Below are 25,213 nucleotides of genomic sequence, written 5' to 3' on the forward strand. Positions count from 1 at the left end.
TCCGACCTCCCCAAATCCAGTTTAGCCATGTGAAATTCAAGCTCTTTCTGCTTAAACAGCAGCTCTTGCTTCTTGAACTCCAGCATGGCTTCAGCCCCAGAGCCGGTCAGTGAGACAGAGGACACATCTTCATCAACATTGTCATCCTGGTCTCTATCATAGAACTAGTAAACACATTACTAGTACTTGGGATAGCCCCAGTACCTTCTGTACTATCATAAGAAAGCAAAGCCAGAATTTGCATTTCCTGCCAATCTGTGATCCTTTGAATCATTTTGGATTAAGTACCAGTAGCTGAAAGACCCATTTCGGTACAGATCTTTCTTAGTGTCTCCGACTTAGAGGCACTCAAAGCAATTTCTGTAATTGCTTCCATATTATAAGTTAAGGCAGGTGGCTTACAGTTAACTTTAACCTAAGAAAACTGTGTGTCTCGTGTAAGTATAACCTGGGCACCTTACCAGTGTGCGACATTGGGTACTTCCGATATTATCCCACTGCTGTACAACAATTTGTTAAGATGCATTTCTAAACTCTGACCTGGTGGACAGATGTTTAGGAGGCCACCCTCGGTTTAGTGAAACAGGGGAACCTTCTGGACAAGCCAGACCAATCTAGGTAGTTTGGCAGGTGGTGAGAGTGATCGGAAGCCCACAAGAAGGACACACAGCAACAAACCACAAATTACTCTTAGACAAGTGTATATGAAAAATATCTATACATTTATTGTCTGCCGGACCAAATAGACACAAGTAACTTTAGCAATGAGAAAACAGTTATCACACAAATCCTTACACTAGACAATATATATACAATACAGTTCCTAATGCAATTTCAGTTAGCAGAAACAACCACAACCTGTGAAGAGAGGGTCAAGTTAGCACACAAATTGCATTAGGTAATTCTTCAGACTTTGTTCCATAAAGTTAACATGCACCAACATGTGTTACTCCCTCTGGTCCCCCCGTGATGTTCCCTTGTGCCCCCCCATTCTCGCACACAGGTGTTGCCTGTTTTGCTTGATTCTTCTACCCCGCTCCCCCCTTCACTCCACTCAAGTCTACTTCTGCAGGAGTCTGTCCTGATACATTCTGGTTTCACCATCACCGTCTTGTGGACAATGCTGGATTTGACTTTTATGGACTTCATTCATTCATGATGTGTCACCCTTTCTCAACTCTCATGCTGAACTTCTTTTGCATCTTGTACTCATGGGGGCCCTGATTCATGCTGTTCCCATCTTCATCTTGTATCCTGGCTTGCAATATTATGTGTTACTACTGACTTCTGCAATTGTATTCACTCTCCCCTCTTGCTTCACCACTCTTTTGACTGCTAACTCTCTGTTCTCTCCTCCTTTCCCTTCTCCCTTTTTCTATCTCCTCCCCTTACTTTCTTCTATGCACTTACTCTATCATAATTGTCCCTGGACCTAGTATGATAGCAACCTCGTCTGTCTCCTCCTCCTCCCTCCCCTTAGTGGTTTTTTTCCTCCCCACACCCCGTCCAGCACTATCTGAAATGTCGTCAGGCCTAATATGATAGTCGCTTGTTTTGTTCCTCCCCTACCTTTCTGCACCCCCCTCCCTCACCTCTTGTTTTTTTTCCGGCTCTACCAGAAATGTCGTCAGGCCTAGTACGGTAGTTGCCTGTCTGTTTCCATTTACTTCCCACTCTGCCCCTCCCTTCCTTATCTATGTCTTAGCTCTTGCACTATCTGAAATGTCGTCAGGCCGAGTACGATAGTTAATTTCACATCCTTACTGTTCATTGCTTGTAAGAATGTCATTGTTTTTTCCCTTGTTCCCTCCCTTTCCTTGAAGCGCTTTGAAACACATTGTGTATAGGCGCTATATAAATAAACTATCATATCATATCATAACTTTTGGTTCCAACCCTAAGAAGTGGGGAGCCTTGTGCTCAACAGTACAGTTGTGTCTAAAAAGGCACAATCGCGCAGATGAACAAAAAGCAGGTCTTCTTTTAGGGGCTGTAGCAAGTCATGAAGGGGCTTGAGGTGATGAAGAATTGGTTCCCACTATTTGAGTAGGCCCTGCCCTTGGCAGAAAAGCAGTGTTCAAGAGTGCGGAATAGCTAGGCAGCACAGGCTAACCCAGCCAAGTTTGAATACATTTAAAGGATACTCGTGCGTAAAAACTATTGGCTGTGCAAGGGGGCCACCAGTACATTATGCAAGTACTCACTGATCCTCAGCACAGTCCGGACCAAACTTTGCCAGTTTAGTTGAGGTCACTAGTAGGTTCGAGACCTGCAGTTTCGCGCGCTCTGGCTCTCAGTGGCTGCGGTGTAGGACGATTGCCCGTGATGGGACAGTTGCCTTTTCTCAGCTTCCGAAGGAGGTATGAAGAGAATTCTGGTGCAGCTGGCTTCAGGGCACAGGAGAGCAGAACAGCAAGGGAACTATAGCGACCGTCACCACCAGGTAGTGACGCAGGAATCATGGATGCGTGCAGCATTACGCACTCTCCTTATTCAGGACCCAGAGGAGCTAGGCCTGCAAAATTTGGCTGGAGAATGCACAGGACCACAAGCAAGTGATGTCCCAAGTCTTGGGTCTGCACTTTAGACGGCAGCGGTGCTGTGGATTACCCTGAGGTAGAGCTGGACAGTCGCTGGATGGCCCAGAAACACTTCCGAAGGGGCTCGTTCGGTGGGTAAGCAGGGGGCACCAAGAGTAGTTGTTTGTTTCCACTACTCCAAAGGGGCAAAGCACCTTGGCAGGCCATCATGATCAAAGAAGAATGCAGGGATCCGACGGGACAGCAGAGAGCAAAGGGTTCCAAAACCTTCCAAAGCATCTACAGCGGTTTCACAAGTCTGTTTCTTCATGTAGGAGGCTTGGCTCCTTCTGTAGTTTGGTGAGAACACAGGTGATTGAACTGGAATGGCTGCAGACCTCCTTCTCTTATCCAAGATTAGCTTTGTGCCAAAATCAAGGACTTCCAATAGAAGATCTGTTCTCTTGCAGGCATCCCAGACGTGGACCAGTCACGGGCCACGGTGGTCTGTCATTCAGGCACGCCAGACATCCTGGCACCAGTAGTGTGGATTGGGAATAGACAGTCCAAGCCCTCTTCCTCAGCACACACACGTGACAGGCACAAGCCTGCAAAAGAGCTCGGTTTTTCCGATGGCTGCATGCCCAAATAAGGAAAACCCAGGTTACTCGACCTGGGTGAAGGCAAGGGACAAAATGACCATGGGACAGAACAAAATACTTTGTGGCTTGGCCATTTTCGGACCTAGCCACATTCTTGAGCCAAACGCGGTAAACCCGGTTTAAAAAGAAGTAAAACATTATGAAAAGTAACTACTGCCACCAGTTTGTCCCAGGCACATTCGTACAATCACCAAAAAATCCTTTGAGGGTGTGTAGGGCCATAAAACACAAAGGGACCTTAGCGCATGGTACTGGAAGGTACATTGTGCACTGTTAAAAAGTTACCAAGAAATGGCAACATAGTACTGGGAAACTATGTTTATTTTAGTCTTTGACTAACAGTCTGAAGGACGTGTCAGTTTCCCCATAACAAGTGAGCAAAAGCCCAGGGGAGTTCAGCTGAAAGCTGGGCTTCACTGGAAAAAGTCAGGTTAGGATAGCAACACAAAAGCAAAAAGATTGGGGGGACTATAATTGGAGGGAAAATTGCCCAAAATGAAATCTTTCCTAACACTGTGCTGCTCAAAGTGACACACATAAGTATGATGCACTACAAAAAATATGTTTGTTAAAGGAGCGTTATAGTTTGTTCAAATATTTTAAAAGTGGAATTATTAATAACTTGCATACAGAGCTGGAACATCATGAAATCTCTTCAGTTCTCACAAAACGTTGAAATTCAGCAAAAAAACTTTGTTAAAGGGACGTTATGGTTAAGTTTGTTGACCTAATAAAAAAACCTGTGAAATTCAGTCAAAAACATCGTTAAAGGGACATTGTGGTTAAGCTGCTCAAATAAAAACCTTTGAAATAAAAAAATACGTTATTAAAGGGACGATATGGATGCAGCACAAAACCAAAAAAGCAAAAAATCAAAAATCCAAAGAAATTCGCCAGCGGGACACGACAGGTCTGTTCACTTCAACTAGAAAAACCCACCTGCATACGTCAGCAACAAAAATTGATTGGTGTAGTTAATGTGGTCAAATCCAAAATGGCAGTGGAAAAATGGTACATATACACGTGTCTTGTTTCAAATGGTGCATTTTATTTGCCCCAGCACACTTATCTGATCACACAATTATTATATTATAAGGAATGGGAAGAATTGACGCTTCACACCATGTTCCTTGCTGGAGAAAAAAATCTCTTTGATCAAGAAAATGATAAGAATGTGGCTCCATTAGTCAATATATGCAATCCCTAGATTATGTGATAAAATTCCAGATAGTGTTTATTGTCCTCTGCAAAGCAGAAGCAGAAGAAAGGCATTCAGCAAGGGAACTGACTAACACCCTGTTAATAGAAGCTATTTTCATACACAATGCCTACCTTACTGAAAATACTATTAAAATGTATGTTTTTTTCATTTGGGGGATGTATCACGAATCTTCTGATTTACCATCAAACTTGCTTACGCGTACCACCATACAGTGCTGTGGCATTACTATGGGGTTATGAGTGGTGGTATGAGGGTGTGAATCCCTGTTTTTGGTGTCCTTAGGACTCTGTGGTGATTTTTGGTGGATGAATCACAAGCAGTAACAGCGTGCAGTACATCCTATGATTTTTGGAGGTAAAGTGGAGGACACACTTCCAGCAACAAATTTGATGATTTTTGGAGGTAATGTGAAGGATACACCTGGCAGTAAAATTCCTTTACTGCCGAAAAAGTGATACTAACTGAATTACTGGCACTTTCTTTACTGCATCGCCAAAATGATAATGAAGGCTGAAGTCTTGAATACCACTTTGATTCACGTTCAGAGTTAAAAACAACACAGTAATAAGACACATTATAAACCTGCTGTCTGAAAACCTCTTCTCTGGCTAGAAGAACTCAGCCCACTGCTCGGCACACCATATACCAATTTAGGGCTCAGGGATGGTTCGAGTCTGATTTTTTTGGTTCAAATATTTTGTATTGATTGTTGTTAACAGAATAGATATTAACAAATGGGAGGTGCTGAAGATGTGTCTCCGCCTGTGGGAGCCCATTTCAACACGAGGGTTTCATAGACCGGAAAACATTCTGAGGCACCAATCAGGTGAATACATTATAACTGAGACAAAGAAATACAGCCATGGGGTAATTAGCCGCTGATTATCATGAGACGGCCAGCCAGCTAGGAGCTGAAACACTAAACATCCACAGAAAAGTTGTTAATCCTTCTTTGTTAGCAAGGGGCTAACATGGAAAAACCACAGTAAAAAAATACAGCAGAAGTCCAAAGGAGGCGATGCCCAGAGCAGCTCCAGCAAATGCAGTTCCAAATGAAAGGTTTATATTGCTGTGTCATAATAATGTTGACTGCCAACATGGGATCGTTTTTGAGAGGCCCCTTTGAGGATTGGGTCCCCCTAAACAGAAAAATTTGAAAGCATATTCACAGCCGTATAACATAGCTCTCAACCTTTAGAGTCCAAAGGGAGGGTGAAAAAATACAATTTCGTTTTTGGGCAGGTGAGAGTACATTGAAGTTAATGGACACATAAGGAGCTTGGCGGGTGAGTGAATACTTTCTCTGGCGGGTAACATACCGCCAAAAGCGTGTGAGTTGACAGGTATGGAAGAATAGCAGTGTTTGTTTACATTCAATAGTTTGGAGGTAGCGTAATAAACTCAAATCTTCCATGTGTGTATATATCACAAGGTCCTAATTTTTTTGGACTGTCTTAACCGACACCATACTTGCCAACCCTACCGATTTAGGCGGTAGGATACCGCTTTTTAAGCAGTCCTACTGCCTACCGATTTGCATGTCAAAACCTACCGATTAATGAGCGCTCCACTAGGGCTGGCTGCCAGGCCCAGAATAGCATCCTCAGATCAGTGCTTTGAAGCTGGACGTAATGGGCCGATTCATTTTGATTGATGATGACATGCTGCTGAGTGAAACAGACACTCTTGGCCCTGCCACCCTGGGTCAGTGTCCGAGCATCCGTGTGACAGCGCCATGTGCGAACAGACACAAGCACCGATTTTCCATTGTATTTTAATGCAGTCATTTAGGCACATCGCCATTTTCTATGTAGTCCGTTTTTAGTGTTTCAAAAGGCAGTGTTGATAAACATTCCTTGGGTTCAAGTATATTTGTAGTTTATTACGTGTGGGGTGCATGAGCCTCGCTTCCACAGAAAGGGACAGCCTTGACCGGCAATAACATATGTATTGGCAAGAAGCTTTTACATAGCTCTCAACCATTTATGTAGCAAAGGCGGGTGAAATCACCCGATTTTGTTTTTGGTGGGTGAGACGCCCATTGGAATGAATGGGCGTGCAGAAGGCTTGGCGGGTGAGTCAGCCCTTTACAAGGCGGGTGACACACGCCAAAAGCGTGCGAGTTGAGAGCTATGCTTTTACTGGAACAGTCAGCATATTGGCTTTTGCATACCAGCTTCTGCTCACAGGCAAGCAGGTCCTTCCTTGCTTATTACAAGCTTCGAGGCGGACATAATGACGTGGATATTATAAACACGTACGTCGTGTACGTTGGTTTACAATTTTTAAACACATGCATACTTTAACTTCTTTCCCACGCATAGATGCGCCTTAAACTGTGACATCTGCCCCGTAGTACGGTAACAGGTTATGAGCCCCTGACGTCACTCATTTTTGATGTCATAAAACAGGGCCCACTAAATGGAACTGAAAACTTCGAGGAAACGTATTGCAGGTGGCTCTTTGTTATTTATACAAGTGGTGGATTTTCTTCTGAGTGTTTATTAGAGACACTGGGCCTAATTCACAGAATGTTTTCCAGTGGGGGTTTGCCATTATAAAACGCTTCTGTGAATTAGGCCCACCTTTTAGTTATGTGTGTAACGCTTACCTCTGGGCTTTGCAGAAGTGCCTGGTCCTGTTTGATGGCGAGTGCAGGTCCGGTCTGTGAACGCCTCCAGAAGTTACCCAAAACACTCCCTCCCCTCTGCTCACTGCAGGCTTAATAACCCAGTGGTCAGAGAAGCAGGAGTGGTCTGGAAGGCTTGGAGTTTTTCTAAGTTGTGCCCCCTGGCATCTTGCACCAAATGTCTTCCCAGTTGCAGTGTCACTGGTTTGTTGATGCTACCCAGTTTCCTCACTGGACTTGTATTATGGTTCAGTTTAATGGATTAACTCCCAGTTCTTAACTTGTCCTTGTTTGCTCCCCAGTTCCTTCACTGAGGTAAGGTGGATAGCCAGTTACTTCACTGGTGTTATTGGAATGCCCAGACCTGCTGCGACACCTCTTAACCACCGTGCTTTTCCCTTATGTAAATATAGGCACTCTCCGTTAGAACAGTGCAATGTTCGAGTTGACAGTTCAATGTTCAAGTTCTTAACACTCTTTTGCTTTCTTCCCCAGCTGCGGTATGCCAAGAAGGTTGGTGTGGTTACTCACAGCGATGTCTTCAGACCCAGCTACTCAGGTAAGTGATGCGCAGGTGGTGGGCGGGTGGAGAATGCTGACTAGACTCCACTTACCCTTGTATCTTGTGTCTTTTCAGGTACGCGGTGCGCGGTAAGCGGAGGCTCTGCAGAATCCAACGGATAACGAAGATTCAGTGCCGGAAGAGGTCCGCGATCAGCACGCGTTTAGGTACGTATTGCAAAGGATCTTGTCTCACGTCGTGTAGCTTCTCCAGGTTTCTGCGTAGTGTGAAGCTGGTCTTGTGATGTGTAGAGCCGATCTTGACCCGTAGTGCAGAGCAGGTTTTTCCGGTATCTTGACCCGTAGTGCAGAATGAAGGAATTCGAAGCAGGCAAGCATCACGCTGGCAGCCGGAGAAAACGTTAAGCACTGGGTGTGGCCCAAGGCGGGGTTTATATAGCCCTGGGCCCACCCAGCACACTAGTCCACCATGGAACTTGTAAAATGGCCCTCTAGAGGCCATGTTGGAGAATGTTGACTAGTCCAACCCCGGGGGCCATCTTGGATGGGGTTACAGAGGTAAACAGCCTGTGCCTGCGCCAGGCAGCTAGTTTATCGGTCCAGGTCCTTCCTTGAGCCTTGGGATTGGCCTGGATCGTGACAGCGTGCAAAATAACACTGTTTTTCCACACGTAGGTACTTGCCACATTTCAGACAAAGTTTGTCTCCAATGTTTTTTTGCCACCTCATTTTAAGAGGTATGTTTGGGCATGCATCTTTCAAATATACCATTTTGACACTGGTAGTGTTGGGATCACCAGTGGTGGAATAAAGATGTTGACACATGGTACACAGGCATTTTATATCACAGCATATCCAATTAGGTTACTAGTACAGCTGATGATATTTAGACATTCACTATAGCATCCATTATGTTTTCGTTCACACTTATCTTTAAAATGTTATGATGTCAAATACCAATTTTACATCATAGTTAACAGGTGTTTACTGTTTTTCAAGATGGATGTTTGTGTTACACCATTTAGGCGATGGTAATTGTTTTACAAGAAAAGGTTCTGTGGTTCAATACAACGCTCCGCCTCACTGAAGTCATCCAATTCTGCCTGTTCTAGTATTAGCGGTCTAGTCTTTCCACGTCCTCAACGAACGTCGGATGCAAGTCATGTGATCCCTTTAAAGCAGAAGCGGGGCTCTCTTCGTAGCGTCGCTACTGTTTTCAGAGACGCGCCGTAAGTTTGCATCTAGGGAGAATCAGTTTCCTCTAACCTTCTTTCTCCTTTTTTCTTTCCTTCTTATACTAACCACTCTATTTTGTACCGTAGAGTATCTTTTCAGTGGCATTTCCCCACGATTCGCCTAAGTTCGCCCGTACTTCCGGGTCTGCCGAATCCAGCCTCCTGTCCTTCTTTCAGTCCGCGATCGGGCGAACTCTTGATACTCCTCCCGCCTAACACAGATCCCCCGGATCAATTGGGAGATTCCTTCCAGATGGGTTCCCTTCCCAGGGGTTTTCTTCGCTCCAGGTAGAGTCTTTCCCGGTACTAGAATTCCCAGTCCCGGCTTCCCGCGCTACCGAGAATTCACAACAGATGACATCCATCCACCCGAGAGCCACTCGTCTAGATCGTCCAGGGTTTTCTTCCCCAGAGGGTTTCCCTGGGGCTCGAGCTCCTTTCACCGTGTGCTGTTCCATTGTGGTGTGGGAGCAGGGTCCTCAGGGGGTCTCTTACTTCTGCCGTTGCTGCTTCAGGATCACCAACCCAACCAGGTTAGTGCATGAATTGCAATATTCAGTTGAGCCGGTCTTTGCTCATTACGTAATAGATAGCGACGCCACATTGGCGCCTGGTTGGTACGTGGGCATGGAGCAGCAAATGCAGCAGCTCATGGCCGCCATGCAATCCATGTCCTTGGAAATGCAGAACCTTAAACAAGATAATGCTCAATTAAGGCAACAAGTTGCCAGAGCCTTCTCTGGCTCCCCTCCTATAACCCTTCCCACAGGGAAATACGATGGAGACCCACATAAGCTAAAGGAGTTTTTGGACAGTTGCACAGTCCAGTTCACCTTTAGATCCCGATTCTTTCCTACCGATAAGGATAAGGTAGGCTTTATGATCTCTCATTTGACGGGTCCCGCCCTTGCATGGGCTACCCCGTTAGTTACTTCAGGTAATGCCATATTAGAGTCTTACCAGGCATTTACCAACAGTCTTAGATCTATGTTTAGTCGGCAAGAGATTACTGTCACCACACAGGAAAGACTCCTGGATCTCCGACAAGGCAATAAGGACCTAATAACTTACATTACTCAGTTCAAGCAATTGTCTTCGGAAACAGGTTGGCCGGATGTTGGTTTACTGACTCTCTTCAGACGGGGACTTGCTGAGGATCTGAAGGATGAGGTGTCTTAAGTCCCACGACCAGGAAACTTGGCCGAGATGATAACCTTAACAATGCAAATAGACTATCGTCTTTAAGAGCGATCTCAAGAAAAGAAAAGAGGGAAGGGATTTCGTTTGAACCCCAATCCCATAACATCTCCCAGCAAACCCGTTTACTCAGAAGAACCCATGCAGATCGGATCCGTAAGAGGACCTCTCCCGGCTTCTGAAAGAGAAAGGGGAAAGACTCTAGGTCTTTGCATGTATTGTGGTTCGGCGTCTCATATCTTACGAGAGTGTCCGATTGTTCCTCCCCGCAGAATCAAACCTGTACAATCGGGAAACGCCAAGACCCTACCGTAGGGGGAACCACGGTAGGAGTTCAACATCAGGGTTCCCCTGTAAGGATCGAATCTTCACTAGACCCTTTTGAATAATCAGCATTCGATGGTAGTCCTTTCGTTGACTATTATCCTACCAGACCAAACTTTAGCAGGGATTCCTGAGCTACTGGATTGCGGAGCTGCGGGGAACTTCTTGGATGATCAATGGGCAACCAAGAATGGGTTGGCTAGGGTTTCTAAGGCTTTTACTACCCCCATTCAAGGGGTAGATGGTAGCCCGTTGAGTTCCGGGCCCATTAGGGAACAAAACACTTCCTTGACCTGCCTGATTGCCTCCCACAAGGAAGTGTTGGTCTTTGATATCATCTGAACCACCCACTTTCCGATCATCCTAGGTTTACCTTGGTTACGCTTTCACAATCCGTATATTAATTGGAAGGCTGGTACTCTATTCTTAGGCTCAGAATATTGCGTCTCCCACTGTCTTTCACAACACTCCGTAGGCCTACATTTGCCATCCGAAGTAGCAAGTATTCCCAAAGTTCCCTACATAGGTCAGATAGAATTGATTCCTTCCTGTCACCAACAATACATTGGAGTTTTTGATACACCACAATTTCCTTCTCTTCCTCCACATCGACGGGATGATTGTCACATCGACCTCCTCCCGGATCAACCTGTACCATTTGGACGCATGTATGTTCTATCCCAAAGAGAGAAAGATGCCCTCAAAGAATATCTACCGGCCAATCTTCAGAATGGTTTAATTACGGAATCTAAATCCCCTGCTGGTGCATCGCTGTTCTTTATACCTAAGAAAGACACAGAAGAACTTAGACCATGCATAGATTACAGAGGTCTCAACAAGATCACTATACCCGACAAGTACCCCATGCCTTTGATAAAGGACATTCTGCAAGCTGTTCGTGGAGCTACTCTTTACACGAAACTGGATCTTAGAAGGGCATACCACCTAATTCGAATTGAACCAAATGACGAATGGAAGACCGCCTTCCGTACCCCCTTCGGTCACTTCCAGTACCAAGTTATGCCCTTTGGCCTTGTAAACGCGCCTGCTGTGTTCCAGCGGTTTATGGACCATCTGTTTTCAGATATTCTCCTACATTTTGTTATCATCTATCTAGATGACATCCTGATTTTTCTACTAACAAGGAGGAGCACATCCAGCATGTCAACACTGTTCTACACCGTTTACAAGCCAATCAGCTATATTGCAAGGCGGAGAAGTGTGAATTCCATAAGACTCAGATCACTTACCTCGGATTCATACTTTCCGCTAGGGGTATTTCCATGGATCCCAAAAAGGTTTCAGCTGTTTTAGATTGGCCTTCCCCATCAACAGTCAAAGAGGTTCAAATGTTTCTGGGATTTGCGAACTTTTACCGTAAATTCATTCCTGGTTACTCTGAAACCATTTTGCCTATTACCCATTTACTGAAGAAAGGAACAGCATTTTCTTGGGACCCATTAGCACAACAAGCCTTCGAAACACTAAAGAAATTGTTCACCTCTGCTTCCATATTGATTCATCCAGACCAGTCTCGACAATTCATTGTCGAGACCGACGCCTCCCATCATGCTTTAGGAGCCATCATTCTACAAAAGAACGACCACGGGGAAGAAAGGCCCGTAGCCTATTTGTCAAAGACTTTCACCCCTTCGGAACAGCATTATTCTGTGCTAGAAAAGGAGCTCTTGGCCATTAAGAAGGCCTTTGAAGAATGGAGACATCTATTGTTAGGGTCACCTTGGACCGTAGTAGTTCGGACTGACCATCAAAACCTCAAAGTTTTACAACAAGCCCATACCACGAATAGCAGACAGACGCGATGGGCACACTTCTTCTTACCATATAGGATTGAGTTCATGTTTTTGCCGGGGAACCAAAATCTGAGAGCTGATGCTTTATCCCGGAAAAGACCTGTAACAACCCGTTTTTGTGCAGAGAGAATGTTCCCTAAAGCAAGATTTATTTCTAATCTTACGAATTTTCTGCAAAGTCTTAAACAAGAAACCTCCAAGCAGAGTGTGTTATGTGAGAAGCTTGCGTCATCTTATCACCTAGTCAAGAACCAGGATCTTTACTTCCATGCAGATCAGGTCTTAGTTCCTTCTCGTTCTCTCCAAGAAGAAGTCCTTAGGATGTGTCATGATTCTAAGGCCGCCGGACATCGAGGCATTCAGACCACCCTCGATTTGATTAGACAGCATTTTTGGTGGCCTACGGTTCAATCTGATGTACGGGATTATGTCAATGCGTGTTCCACTTGCCTTCAGTCCAAGTCCTCACGAACCTCCCCATTTGGCATCCTTGCTCGTATGCCGATTCCCGAAAAGCCTTGGCAGATTATATCCACAGACTTCATTGTGGATCTTCCACCTTCGTCACATTGCACCACTATTATGGTTTCCATAGACTATTTCACAAAGCTAGCACACTTCACTCCTCTAGCCAAAGTCCCAGGAGCCGCTCAGATGGCCACGGTTTTCATCGCAGAATTGTTTTATCGTCATGGTCTTCCTGAGACCATTGTGTCGGACAGAGGGCCCCAATACACTTCACAATTTTGGAAAAGCTTATGTAACATTTTGGGTGTCAAGAGAGCTCTGAGTTCTGGATACCATCCCCAAACCAACGGACAAACAGAACGCCTTAATCAGACACTTGAAGGATACCTACACTGTTTTGTGTCTGCAGCTCAGGACGATTGGGTAGATCTATTACCACTGGCGGAATTTGCTTATAATAACGCCAAACACTCCGCTCTCAAAACAAGTCCCTTCTATTGCTCTTATGGGTTTCATCCTTCCTTTGTTCCCAAGGCATCTCCGTCCTCATCGAAAGCACCCGGAATAGACTGTCTCTTAGCTGACATTCAGTCTGCTCAACGACTGGCCCGTGTGGCCCTTCAAGCAGCCCAGGACCGAGCCAAATTTTATGCTGACAAACATCGCCGTGAGATGCCCGTCTTTACAGTTAGGAGCAGTGTATGGTTGGATTCTCGCTTTCTCCCTAAACATTTGGTTCCTTCCAAGTTGTCCCCTAAGTTCTTTGGGCCTTTCAAGATAATTTCCCAAGTAGGAAATACAGCCTTTCGATTAGCCTTACCACCTTCTTGGTATCGGATACATCCAGTTTTTCACCTGTTGCAGTTGAAACCTTCGTTTCAGGACCGTTTTCAACGATCCATGAGACACAGACCTCCCCCAATTGTCACCAGTTCGGGAACTGAATATGAGGTGGCCAAAATATGCGACTCTTGCTATCATAAGGGTCGCCTCCAATTCCTCATAGACTGGAAAGGATACTCTCCAGCGGAAAGAACTTGGGAATCGGCCTCTGGTGTCCACTCTCCTCTCCTGGTGCGACGTTTCTTTCGATTACACCCGGGGAAACCAGGGTCTCCACCCATGAGGAGGGGGCATACTGTTACACCATTTAGGCGATGGTCATTGTTTTACAAGAAAAGGTTCTGTGGTTCAATACAACGCTCTGCCTCACTGAAGTCAGCCAATTCTGCCTGTTCTAGTATTATCGGTCTAGTCTTTCCACGTCCTCAACGAACGTCGGATGCAAGTCATGTGATCCCTTTAAAGCAGAAGCGGGGCTCTCTTCGTAGCGTCGCTACTGTTTTCAGAGACGCTCCGTAAGTTTGCATCTAGGGAGAATCAGTTTCCTCTAACCTTCATTCTCCTTTTTTCTTTCCCTCTTATACTAACCACTCTATTTTGTACCGTAGAGTATCTTTTCAGTGCCATTTCCCCGCAATTCGCCTAAGTTCGCCCGTACTTCCGGGTCTGCCGAATCCAGCCTCCTGTCCTTCTTTCAGTCCGCGATCGGGCGAACTCTTGATACTCCTCCCGCCTAACACAGATGCCCCGGATCAATTGGGAGATTCCTTCCAGGCGGGTTCCCTTCCCAGGGGTTTTCTTCACTCCATGTAGAGTCTTTCCCGGTACTGGAATTCCCAGTCCCGGCTTCCCGCACTACCGAGAATTCACAACAGAAGATATCCATCCACCCGAGAGGCACTCGTCTAGATCGTCCAGGGTTTTCTTCCCCAGAGGGTTTCCCTGGGACTCGTGCTCCTTTCACCATGTGCTGTTCCATTGCGGTGTGGGGGCAGAGTCCTCAGGGGGTCTCTTACTTCTGCCGTTGCTGCTTCAGGATCACCAACCCAGCCAGGTTAGTGCATGAATTGCAATATTCAGTTGAGCCGGTCTTTGCTCATTACGTAATAGTTTGACTCATCACTGTCAATTCAATCTCTGTGAATGAGTTACCTTTAATGACGTAGATATTATTAATTTCCTTGTTCTCTATTTCCAATAGATGAGGACATTTATCACTTATACTAATAACTGCTTTTTTTCTTTTCTCTTTTTGTTTCTTTTTTCTCTTTGGATGTGGGATAATTTACTGTGTTTGTTCAGAGCTCCCCGGTGCTCTCTCTCTCATTGCAGAATAGTGAACTTCCCAGCGTCTGTGGTGAACACACACAGCTGCAAACGTATGTTCTCCGAGGCAGGTACACTTGTTACTATTTTAAATATTTGATGTGTCAAGGACAGGGACAGCATCAGGACCTTTCAGCCTTGTCAATTGAAAGGGGTCATGAACCTCAGGGAGACCTCCAGCAACTGCCCATGATTCCAGTCAGCAGTTATAACACAGCAATATATTTCTCCCTATATAACTTTTTTTCTGGTGCTTGCCTTACAAGCTGCATTTGTGGGAGCCCCTGCGACCGTCACTTCCCTTGGGATATACAGAAGTGTTATCACACCGGTTCCTTCACAGCAGGCACTTGCTAACAAAGAAGGATTTATAGCTTTTCAGTGGGTATTTCCTGTGTCAGCTCCCTGCTGGCTGCCCATCTCGGGGTAATCGGCAGCTATTAACCATCAGCTCTATTTCTTTGTCGCCCTTGTAATGTATGCACCTCACAGATGCCTCTGACTGTTTTCCACTCTACAAAAGGGCAGTACCCAACTATTATGTTGAACTTTCCTGTGCTCTCTTCAAGGCCATATGCCATTTGAGATCAGTTCCTGTGACATCATAAGGTCAAAGTTCACATTACATCATTTCCTGTGATATCATGCCCTATGATTTTTTCATTGGGTCAAATTGATGTGGCATCAATTCCATACAAGCCAACCCTCCCGATTTAAGCGGGAGACTCCCGATTTTTCAATTTAAAAGTTTGCTATTTTTTACTGTCTCCCGCCTAAAATAATTATAAATGCAATGCAATTCTATGGGCGAAATACTGTCTCCCGATTTCTGAGGTGAAATCTCCCACTCAGGGGCTCCAGAATGTTGGCATGTCTGCAATTCCTGTGATGTCATCATTGTGTTAATTACTATTTTTGAAACTCTAAGATTCCTACAGCTTTTTTGTCACAGAATGTCGGCATGTATGCAACACTATGTAATCATACATGCCAACATTTCAACCCACCTGTGCAGGAGATTATGTCAGAAAAATCGGGAGACAAAGATTTTCCAATCGGAATGCATTGGGCAAAGACTGATGTTAGGCAGGAAAACGTGAAAAATAGCATTCTTTTTTCATGGAAAAATCAGGAGTTTCCCACCTAAATCGGGAGGGTTGGTATGCATGTGTAATACTAGAGCCGACACTGTTCAACTGATTATCGTTAAAGTGCTCCTCTTTCTAACAGTCTGTGAATGTTCTTATTATATTATGGCTCCCTCCTGCGTACATGCAGCCTTGTCCTTTACCTACGAAATAGATTCTTCCTTATTTTGACATTTAATTTTGACATATTGTCTCACTCTTTGAGGGCCTTGGCATTAGATATGTAATGTCTACTTTTATCTCTGTTGAAAATACAATAACACTTTTTGAACACTAATAAAGAACTAGGGGGCCAAAAGGGACTTTGCCAGCACTAGGATCCCATGCTGGTGAAAAAAACACTTCACTTTCCATGGTTCTCTAAAGCAGCTTTTCCACCAGCATGATGGCGTCCATGACTGCTAAATGAATGGAAAACGGCTGCCTCACTTTTTGCTTTCGCAAAGTATAGAATGCTGGCCCTCTAGTTTTTTATTAGAAATCTGTGGTATTATATTTAGTCTTTGCAAGATAAGTCCGATGGTAAGGATCATTCAGTACATATATTCTTTTTGTGAGCTAATGAAAATACACAGATAATAAAGGAGGCTCTATCTCAAAATTAGCTGTAAGACCTAACCAGTTGCTGATGAAGAATAATATATTTAAATTTAAAATCGTGCCAAATCTAATGCAAAATAAAATTGTCCACCATATTTTTTTTAAAAAAAGCCAATTTCTTCCTCCAAGTGCTCGCCATCTACGACAATTACGTTGATACTATGCTGCGCCGTGATGGCTGCCAGGTTTACACAGAGGATGGCGGGGCTGTTCCAGTGTGCAGCGGGCGGAAGTGATGTCATAGGAAAGGTTGTGCATATGAGAGCTATCTGTACCAGGGGCAAAGCTCATTGATCGTTGCCTGGAGGTAGTTGGGAGGTAATTTTATTTTGGGCTGCTGCTCCTCCTGTTTGACCGCTATCCTTTGGGATGAGTCGGTCTTCTTGTACAGAAATAATTTGTGTTCTGTTACGACAAAAATGTCGGCACTCATTAAGTCAGTGCTAAAATGACCAGACATCATATCGCAATACATGGATATCACAGTATAATAGAATATTTGTAGGTTAATGCAACGGCATTACAATAGTTATCTGAATTGATAAGCGAGCAAACATTAAGAACATCGTTAATGAGTTAAATTAGATGTATTTAATTACGAAATATTTGCTAAATAACATCAGGTTAAATACTCGTATGAAATTGCAAAAAAGATAGTAAAAAGCTATTCAAAAATGTTTTGTTGATGAAGCAACATTTATATCAATATAACACCAATCCGCTGCCTTCAAGTCTCTGTTCCTTGCCTTACTACTTCTGAGGCACCCGCCTCAAGGACAGGAACCTTTCCGTACCAATTAAGTGTTCGCCCTACCTCCAAGAAGTGTAAAGCCTCCCTCCGCGCACATCGGACAGGAACCTGCAACCTCTGGCTGCTGGGCTTTGAGGGCAACATTGGTGGCAATCAGACCTGCCTACATTTGAAAACCCGAGATACCTGTGGCCCATGGTGCGCATACGCTTCACAGCACACCTACGTATATTATAAACTGCCCTTTCACCCTAGGTTAAAAAAGGGGCACGTACATATTTTTGCATACCCACAATGCCTTGCTGATGTGGCTTGGAACTGGAGGTGACACTTCCAGTTAAAAAGAAAAAACACAAAACACACACACACACACACACCACCCCCCCCCCCCTCGATTTCTTGGGGCTGTCCATAGGTCTTTCTCAGACTGGATGGGTCCTGGCATTTCTGGGTTTCTTGTGGTACACTACACTCCATGTAAGACATACCACCGCAGTCAGGATGATGGATGAGGCCTCTCACGTAGTCCATACTGGGTGTTGATCCTTCTCTTGTGCTCTCCTTCTCCTTGGCTTTCGCTTGCTTCCTCAGTGAGGCGGTGGCAGTGCCTCATTCTGCAAAGGTGTGTTGTCATTCGCCTCTGGGTGTTCCTCTGGTGGATTCAGTGTTTCAGCTCCCAGAGTGTTGATGGCACTGTGCGGAAATGGGAAGACGTTACGTGTTACTTCCTGCCCTCTGAGCACTGTCCAATGGCATGACTCATACAGCAGGGTCATTTTCTTTGGGGGTGTCCAGTTCCTGACTAGAACAGTGTCGTCAACCTGGAGCTCTCAGTGCTGTGCTCGACGAGCGCGGCTCTACTTTTCATTCCGTTTCTCACATGCCTTGTCGATGAGCAGTGTGCCGGGCTCAGGGGCTACCCAGTTTGAGTGTAACGGCAGTTCCGCTTGGATAGGTTCTCCAAACATCAGTGCAGCCAGGCTGACTCGTGTTGATGTGTGGGGGGTCTGCCTGTGGGTCCTGAGGAATCAATACACGGCTGGAATCCACAGTTGTTGGTCCTTTGCGATTATTATGGTCTTCTTCAGTGACCCCATGAACCTTTCTGCATCTCAGTTTACTTGCGGCCAACATGGGGTAATCCGCTGGTGGTCTATGCTGAGGCTTTTCAGGAACTGCCGTAGTTCGCAGCTGGTAAAGGGGGAGCAATTGTCGCTCTTCATTTTCCTTGGTATGCCATGTATGGCAAACACCTTTTCCAGGACTGTTATGATGGATAGGCAATCGGTGGACTTAATGTGTTAGACAAATTCAGTAGGTACTGGAAGTCGATTAGGACAAATATGAGGCTTCTCCGGCGATGGTACAGAAGTCCATGCTGACTGTCTCTCATCTTGTGTTGCTTCTGGGCGCATTTGCAATGGGGTCTGGCACCATTTGTCTCCTTGATGATTGGCATGCTGCGCAGGTCTCGACCAGTTCCACGACTCTGCTCTGTATTTTTGGCACCCACACTCGCGACTTGAGATACACTTGTTTTTACGATGCCCTGGTGTCCCTCGTGTGCTAGACGCAGGACCCTCTCTTCTAGCACAACTGGCAGGACGATGCAGTGTCCCTTGAGCACGACCTCTTTTGACACAGTTTGTGTCTGATGCCGAACAAGGCCTGTAGTTTTTCTTGTGCTGTCGCAGTGCGATGGACTACTGCTAAGAAGTTTTTCCAGTCTCGAGACAGTATGGTGTGTTTTGTTCGCTGGAGGCAGACATCTGCATCGGTCATTTCTGCTATCTCCTGCAGCGTCATCACCTTTGGACACTCAAAAGCTACCATGTGGCACACATGTTCTTCTGTTTCCTTGGCATGTTCTGTTTCTTGAGGGGTGGCTGGTCGTGGGCCTTTGGACACTCAAAAGCTACCATGTGGCACACATGTTTTTCTGTTTCCTTGGCATGTTCTGTTTCTTGAGGGGTGGCTGGTCGTGGGTGGCGGGACAAGTAATCTGCAGGGTTGTTCACACTTGCTTGGTACATTATTTCAATGTTGAATGGTTGTAGCTGCAGCATCCACTTCTCTAGGCGTGCTGGAGGGTGTGGGGCTGATCCCTTGGAAGATTGGTATCAGGGGTTTATGGTGTGTGAATATCTCTGCCGGTTGACCTAGGAGGTAGACTTGGAAGTGGCGGCATCCCCATAGAATGGCCAGTGCTTCCTTTTCTATGTGCGCATAACTTTGTTCAGTCTTAGTGAGCGCCTGGCTAGCAAAAGCGACTGGGAACATAGTGCCCTCCTGATCGATTTGTGTCTGCACCGCCCCTAGTCCCACCGGGCTAGCATCGACCAACAGTTCAGTGGCGTGGTTAGTGTCTATTTATTTATGTATGTATTTATTGTGTATTTATATAGCACTTATACAGATGTGAAGTGCTTTAAAGTGCTTTTAAAAAAATGCCATCTTGGTGGTGCTCGATAGGGAGTCCTTGATCTGCAGCAATGCATCCTGGTATTGTTCGTTGCCCCATACACTAGGGTGTCATCGCTGATGTTCATGGTGCCTGCCAGGCAATTCAGGACTCTCCATGATCTCATTTTGAAATACCTCAGCGGCTGAGGATATCCCAAAGTTCAGCCTCCATTCTCTTCTGAGGCCTAGGTCGGACGAAAATGTTGTGATATAGCATGATTCTCGGGCTAGGCATATTTGATAATAGCCTGAGTGCAAGTCCAATTTGCTGAAAATCATCGTCCCTGTCAGATCCACTATTAGTTCATCCATCATTTCGTTCATGTCCAGTGGCTACATTAGGTAGATGCATGTCAATGCAAATCATGACTTCTTTTGGTTGCCGTGGCTTTTGAGCCACGACCATGGGGGATACCCATGATGTCAGTCCTGAGAGCTTCTCGATTATTCCTTTTGTTTCCAGCTTATCTAGTTCTTTTTCTACCGCTTCGCGCAGGTGAAAGGGAACCCAGCAGTGTCTCACAGCTTTAGGTTCGATCGTTGGATCAATGTGTAATTTGACTGTCCTCCCTTGAAGGCACCCTATGCCTTGGAACACCTTGTTGTGTCTTGCTAGGAGGTTGTCGATGTCAGGTGTGTTGATGTGGAATGCGAATTGCACTAGCCTCAGCTTTTCAGCTGTATGGCATCTCAGGAGTGTCTGCAACCCTGCGTCTACCACATTTATCCTGGCTCGGCATGTTGTACCATTGTGGGTGAGGTCTGAGCGGAATGAACCCGTCACTGGTAGCAGCTTTTTGCATCCGTATGCAAATAACTGCACCTTACTGTCTCGGAGTCAGGGCGCTGGTTCAATTTTCTTGAACTTCTGCAGAGGAATGACGTTCACTGTCGCTCCAATATCGATTACAACTTTGGTGAGGGTCCCATCGTCTGGACTCTTTCCCTGTGGGTTTTTTTTTTCCGGGGCTTGATGGCGGATATCATATGGACACGTTTGCAGCTTCTTCGTTGGTCGTACCCGTTGTCTTTCCCGGGATGATTCTTCCGAGGTGTCATATGTGTCACTGCTGCTTGGTGATCTTGCGGTGGCTACGGCCCTTGCCTTGCCTCTTTCTTTGCGTCTGGCACTTGGTGCCTCTTGTTGTTAACTTCCCTTCCGAAGGGGTGGATTGAGACAGACAGTCGCAAAATGGTTCAGTCTCTTGGATTTACGGCAGGTGACCCCTAATACAGGACGGGGCTCTCCTCGATGACAGAGTTCTATGTACCACTTGCATGAGTCCTGTCGCCTTGGCATCTGTTTGGATGTCGTATTGGCGCATCGTCTCTTATCTGGCCTTCCTCTGATTATTGCTTTTTCTTCCTCCTTTTGGACGATGTCAAGTGGAAGCCGTTACATGGCAGCTTCCATGATCGCAACCTGGTCATCAGTGCATTCTTGTAGTCTGCTCATGGCCAGGATGCGGTCCAGGGGGACCTTCTTCTCAGAGAGTACAGCCCTGCGCAGATTATCTGAGGAGATTCCATTGATAATCTGTTCACGGACAGCAAACTCTTCAACTGGGAATTTGCATCCCAGCGCCATTTCCCTGAGGCGCGCCTGGAAATCGTTGATGTTCTCCTTTGCCCTTTGACGGGTCATGCAGAACTGGAATCTTTCATAATCCGAGTTCAACTCAGGTTTGAAATCGTTGTTCAGTGCTGCCTTCACTGTGTAGTAATCATCTGCTGCGCCTCTGTTAGGCAGAGTGTTAAACAGTCGGTGTGCTAGGGTGCCAATGTTAAGTAATAGCAGGGTGCATAGTTTCTTTGCCTCTGTGATACCCCTAGCTTGCATGTTTAGTTCAAATTGTTGGAGCAAATGTTCCCAGCATGAGGCTGCTGCTGTGGCATAAGGGTCAAATGGTCTTATGCATGTCCCATGCATGGAATCTGGTCCTGGCCCTTCTACTTTCACAGTGCTGCTCCTAGAGCCTCTGCAGCTTCCCTCTCTTGTCGGGCTACTTAGCGGGCTTGACATGGGTGCTGGCGCTTGTGTATCCCTAATGCACTTGCTGCGTGCTGCTAAGGTGCCCAGTGGCCTTATTGGTAGTGGTATGGTGCCTCTCCTTTATGGCCTCACCTCGTGTAGGCCACGTGTTATGGCCCACTTCTCCTCCTGCAGTACCACATGTGGCCACCATTGGCGCTACGTAGATTATATGAGCCAGTAGCTGCACCGTAGAACAGTTGATGAAGCATGTTTCATGGAGCGCACATGGGTTCAGATTACCTCGTCGCCAATGTGAATATTCTCCAAGGTCGGGGCAGATGCTGTGCACGCAGTGCACAGGAGATAAAGAGCGCCAATAATTCACAGCCACACACGTTCAGATCGTACTCGGCTCTGCCCCGTATCCTGTCATCGCCTCCTTTTATTATGTCTCTCTTACCCTCATCACGTGAGGTGGGCTCCCCCTCATTCACGTGACTTGGGCACGTGTGAACACCACAACTAGTATCATCTCTAATTTATTTCCATCTCTGTAAACATACATATTACTATTTTGATCATTAAAAACCGCACATATGTGTTTTATTTAATTATTAGATCATCTATTCAGGGCAAAAACAGGGTTTATATATTTTTCGGTAAAACTGTGGCGATAATGCACAGCGATATAAAATTATTGTCCCTGAATCACACACTTTAGGTAAGTGGCAAAGCTGGGATTTGAGGCCAATCTTCAACCTAAGCACTTGACTGCATATCTTCTCAGGTCTACCTGGTAGGAGTATGTTATATTATGTTGCATTTGTATAGCGCCTCCTGCCATAGTGTGTGGCTTCGAAGTGCTTGGCCTGTAGAGAAGCAAAGGAAGAGTACGATAGAACATTCATTAGTGGTAGGGAGAAGCAAAGTGAAGGAAATAGTTGGGATGAAGGCGAGGGATAGATAAGATGCACAGGAAGGCATGAAAAGGAAAAGGTAGCAGGGCTATGTGCACAATTGGACCGAATTTGTCATGGGACACATCTGCATTCTATAAGGTACAGTGCCAAGAGGACAGATAGCCGAAGGGGTGTTCTCTGTGCCAAGGGGGTTATGTCTGGAAATTACTCGCTGCATGGTGACCCTTTGCATGCTGAAGCCATGCTCAAGAAAACACAGGTGACACAGCCCTTATGCTTACTTCCAACAACATTTGGAAGGGGATGCATGTTAGAAATCTGAATTTGCCAAGTTTGAAAAAGTTCCCTGGAAAGCGAGCAAAAACACATTACAACTTTTGGTTTCCTCATTTAGATCATTTATTTATTTTTGACACTTGTAAAGCACACCGAACCCTGAGGCCTCTAGGCGCTGGTTCTTGACAATAAAGCAAAAAGTACATACATCATGCGTAATAAGGTTACGTTTTTGTGTTCAACGTCCTGCATATGGTTAGAGTTACTGTGGTAGAGAGTTACTTTAACAATTCTTGATTGAAGAGCCAAGTTTCCAAGTTTTTATGGAAGGACCAAAAGGAAGATTATGATCTTATAGAGGTTGGCAGAGCATTAAAGTGTTTGGCAGCTACCACTGGGAAGCTACTGCCTCCTGCTTTCTGTCGTTCGAATCTAAGAATGATGAGTAAGTGGGAGTAAGTTGAACGCGTGGGTCTGTTGGATTGGTTTTTGGAATATTTGTTGCATAAGTACTTGGAGACTGTGTTGGATAGACATTTGTGAGTCAAGGAGAGGGTTTTGAATAGGATTCGATCATGGACCGGTAAACCACTGTGCGTTCATGGTTACCAACACTCTAGGCTTGTGCGCAAAGTGCTTATGGACAGACTTTGCGCCTTCTGCAGTGTCTTGGTAAGCCAAAGCATATAGAATACCATGCGCAAGAAAACGCAGCATACAAAGCCCCTCTACTTATTCCCCTAGGCCACTAACAGCCAGATTCTATAGATGGGGAAAGCTGGAAGGAAAATATGAGCACATTTAACTGAGGGGGGGATTTCGACCATAGCTTCCTTCGGAGCAGAAGCCCAGTCCGGCCTTGCAAGAGGTTCCTGAGTCCTTCTAGGTCTTCAGGGTAATGGTTATATTGGTGTGTGAGGCAGGAATATTCTTAGACTGAGACTATGTGCTTACGTGAGTTAATTTACATAATTCAGCCTTTGACTAGCCTGCTCACACCGTGCTGCAGTTACTGTATACTGTTAATAGGATGGAATTGTGTGTTTGTTAGATCTAAATAGGAGTGTATGGTCTAGTTAACAAATTAACAAGGGGGGTCCTGGGAGTCCCTCTGCCAGACATTAGTCCTGGTTACGAGAGACTTACCCAGAGTCTTTAGCTCACTATCTTTCACAGAGAAGAAATATCCTAAACATATCAGTCTTTGTCCTGCCCTGGGGCAGTCCAGCACCGAAATGCTAGGCAATTCTCCTCGAAACCCCAGACACGTGTTTCGGTCTGGTTGGACCTCATCAGTAGGGTGGATCTGTGCCTCTCTAAGAATAGTGAGCAAGGGGTCCACGTCTGGATTCCCCTAGTAACTTAGGGTGAGACCCAAAGTTACTTAAATATGCAAATTAACAAGGGGGGTCCTGGGAGTCCCTCTGCCAGACATTAGTCCTGGTTACGAGAGACTTACCCAGAGTCTTTAGCTCACTATCTTTCACAGAGAAGAAATATCCTAAACATATCAGTCTTTGTCCTGCCCTGGGGCAGTCCAGCACCGAAATGCTAGGCAATTCTCCTCTGAACAAGAGTACCAACAGAAACCCCAGACACGTGTTTCGGTCTGGTTGGACCTCATCAGTAGGGTGGATCTGTGCCTCTCTAAGAATAGTGAGCAAGGGGTCCACGTCTGGATTCCCCTAGTAACTTAGGGTGAGACCCAAAGTTACTTAAATATGCAAATTAACAAGGGGGGTCCTGGGAGTCCCTCTGCCAGACATTAGTCCTGGTTACGAGAGACTTACCCAGAGTCTTTAGCTCACTATCTTTCACAGAGAAGAAATATCCTAAACATATCAGTCTTTGTCCTGCCCTGGGGCAGTCCAGCACCGAAATGCTAGGCAATTCTCTGAACAAGAGTACCAACAGAAACCCCAGAACGTGTTTCGGTCTGGTTGGACCTCATCAGTAGGGTGGATCTGTGCCTCTCTAAGAATAGTGAGCAAGGGGTCCACGTCTGGATTCCCCTAGTAACTTAGGGTGAGACCCAAAGTTACTTAAATATGCAAATTAACAAGGGGGGTCCTGGGAGTCCCTCTGCCAGACATTAGTCCTGGTTACGAGAGACTTACCCAGAGTCTTTAGCTCACTATCTTTCACAGAGAATAAATATCCTAAACATATCAGTCTTTGTCCTGCCCTGGGGCAGTCCAGCACCGAAATGCTAGGCAATTCTCCTCTGAACAAGAGTACCAACAGAAACCCCAGACACGTGTTTCGGTCTGGTTGGACCTCATCAGTAGGGTGGATCTGTGCCTCTCTAAGAATAGTGAG

General features: G+C 45.7%; 1 protein-coding gene across 1 annotated transcript in view; it reads left to right on the forward strand.

Annotated features, from left to right (window-relative positions):
- Positions 1-16,769: 16,769 nt before the first annotated feature.
- The window catches only part of SRR (serine racemase), a 138,240-nt gene continuing 129,796 nt past the window's right edge, over positions 16,770-25,213 (forward strand). Inside the window, exon 1 of the mRNA XM_069615350.1 lies at positions 16,770-16,827. The gene's annotated coding sequence lies outside the window, so the exon portion shown is untranslated. The remainder of the gene's footprint in view (positions 16,828-25,213) is intronic.

This window comes from Ambystoma mexicanum, chromosome 9, assembly GCF_040938575.1.
Source record: "Ambystoma mexicanum isolate Mex_15411 chromosome 9, UKY_AmexF1_1, whole genome shotgun sequence".
NCBI lineage: Eukaryota > Metazoa > Chordata > Amphibia > Caudata > Ambystomatidae > Ambystoma > Ambystoma mexicanum.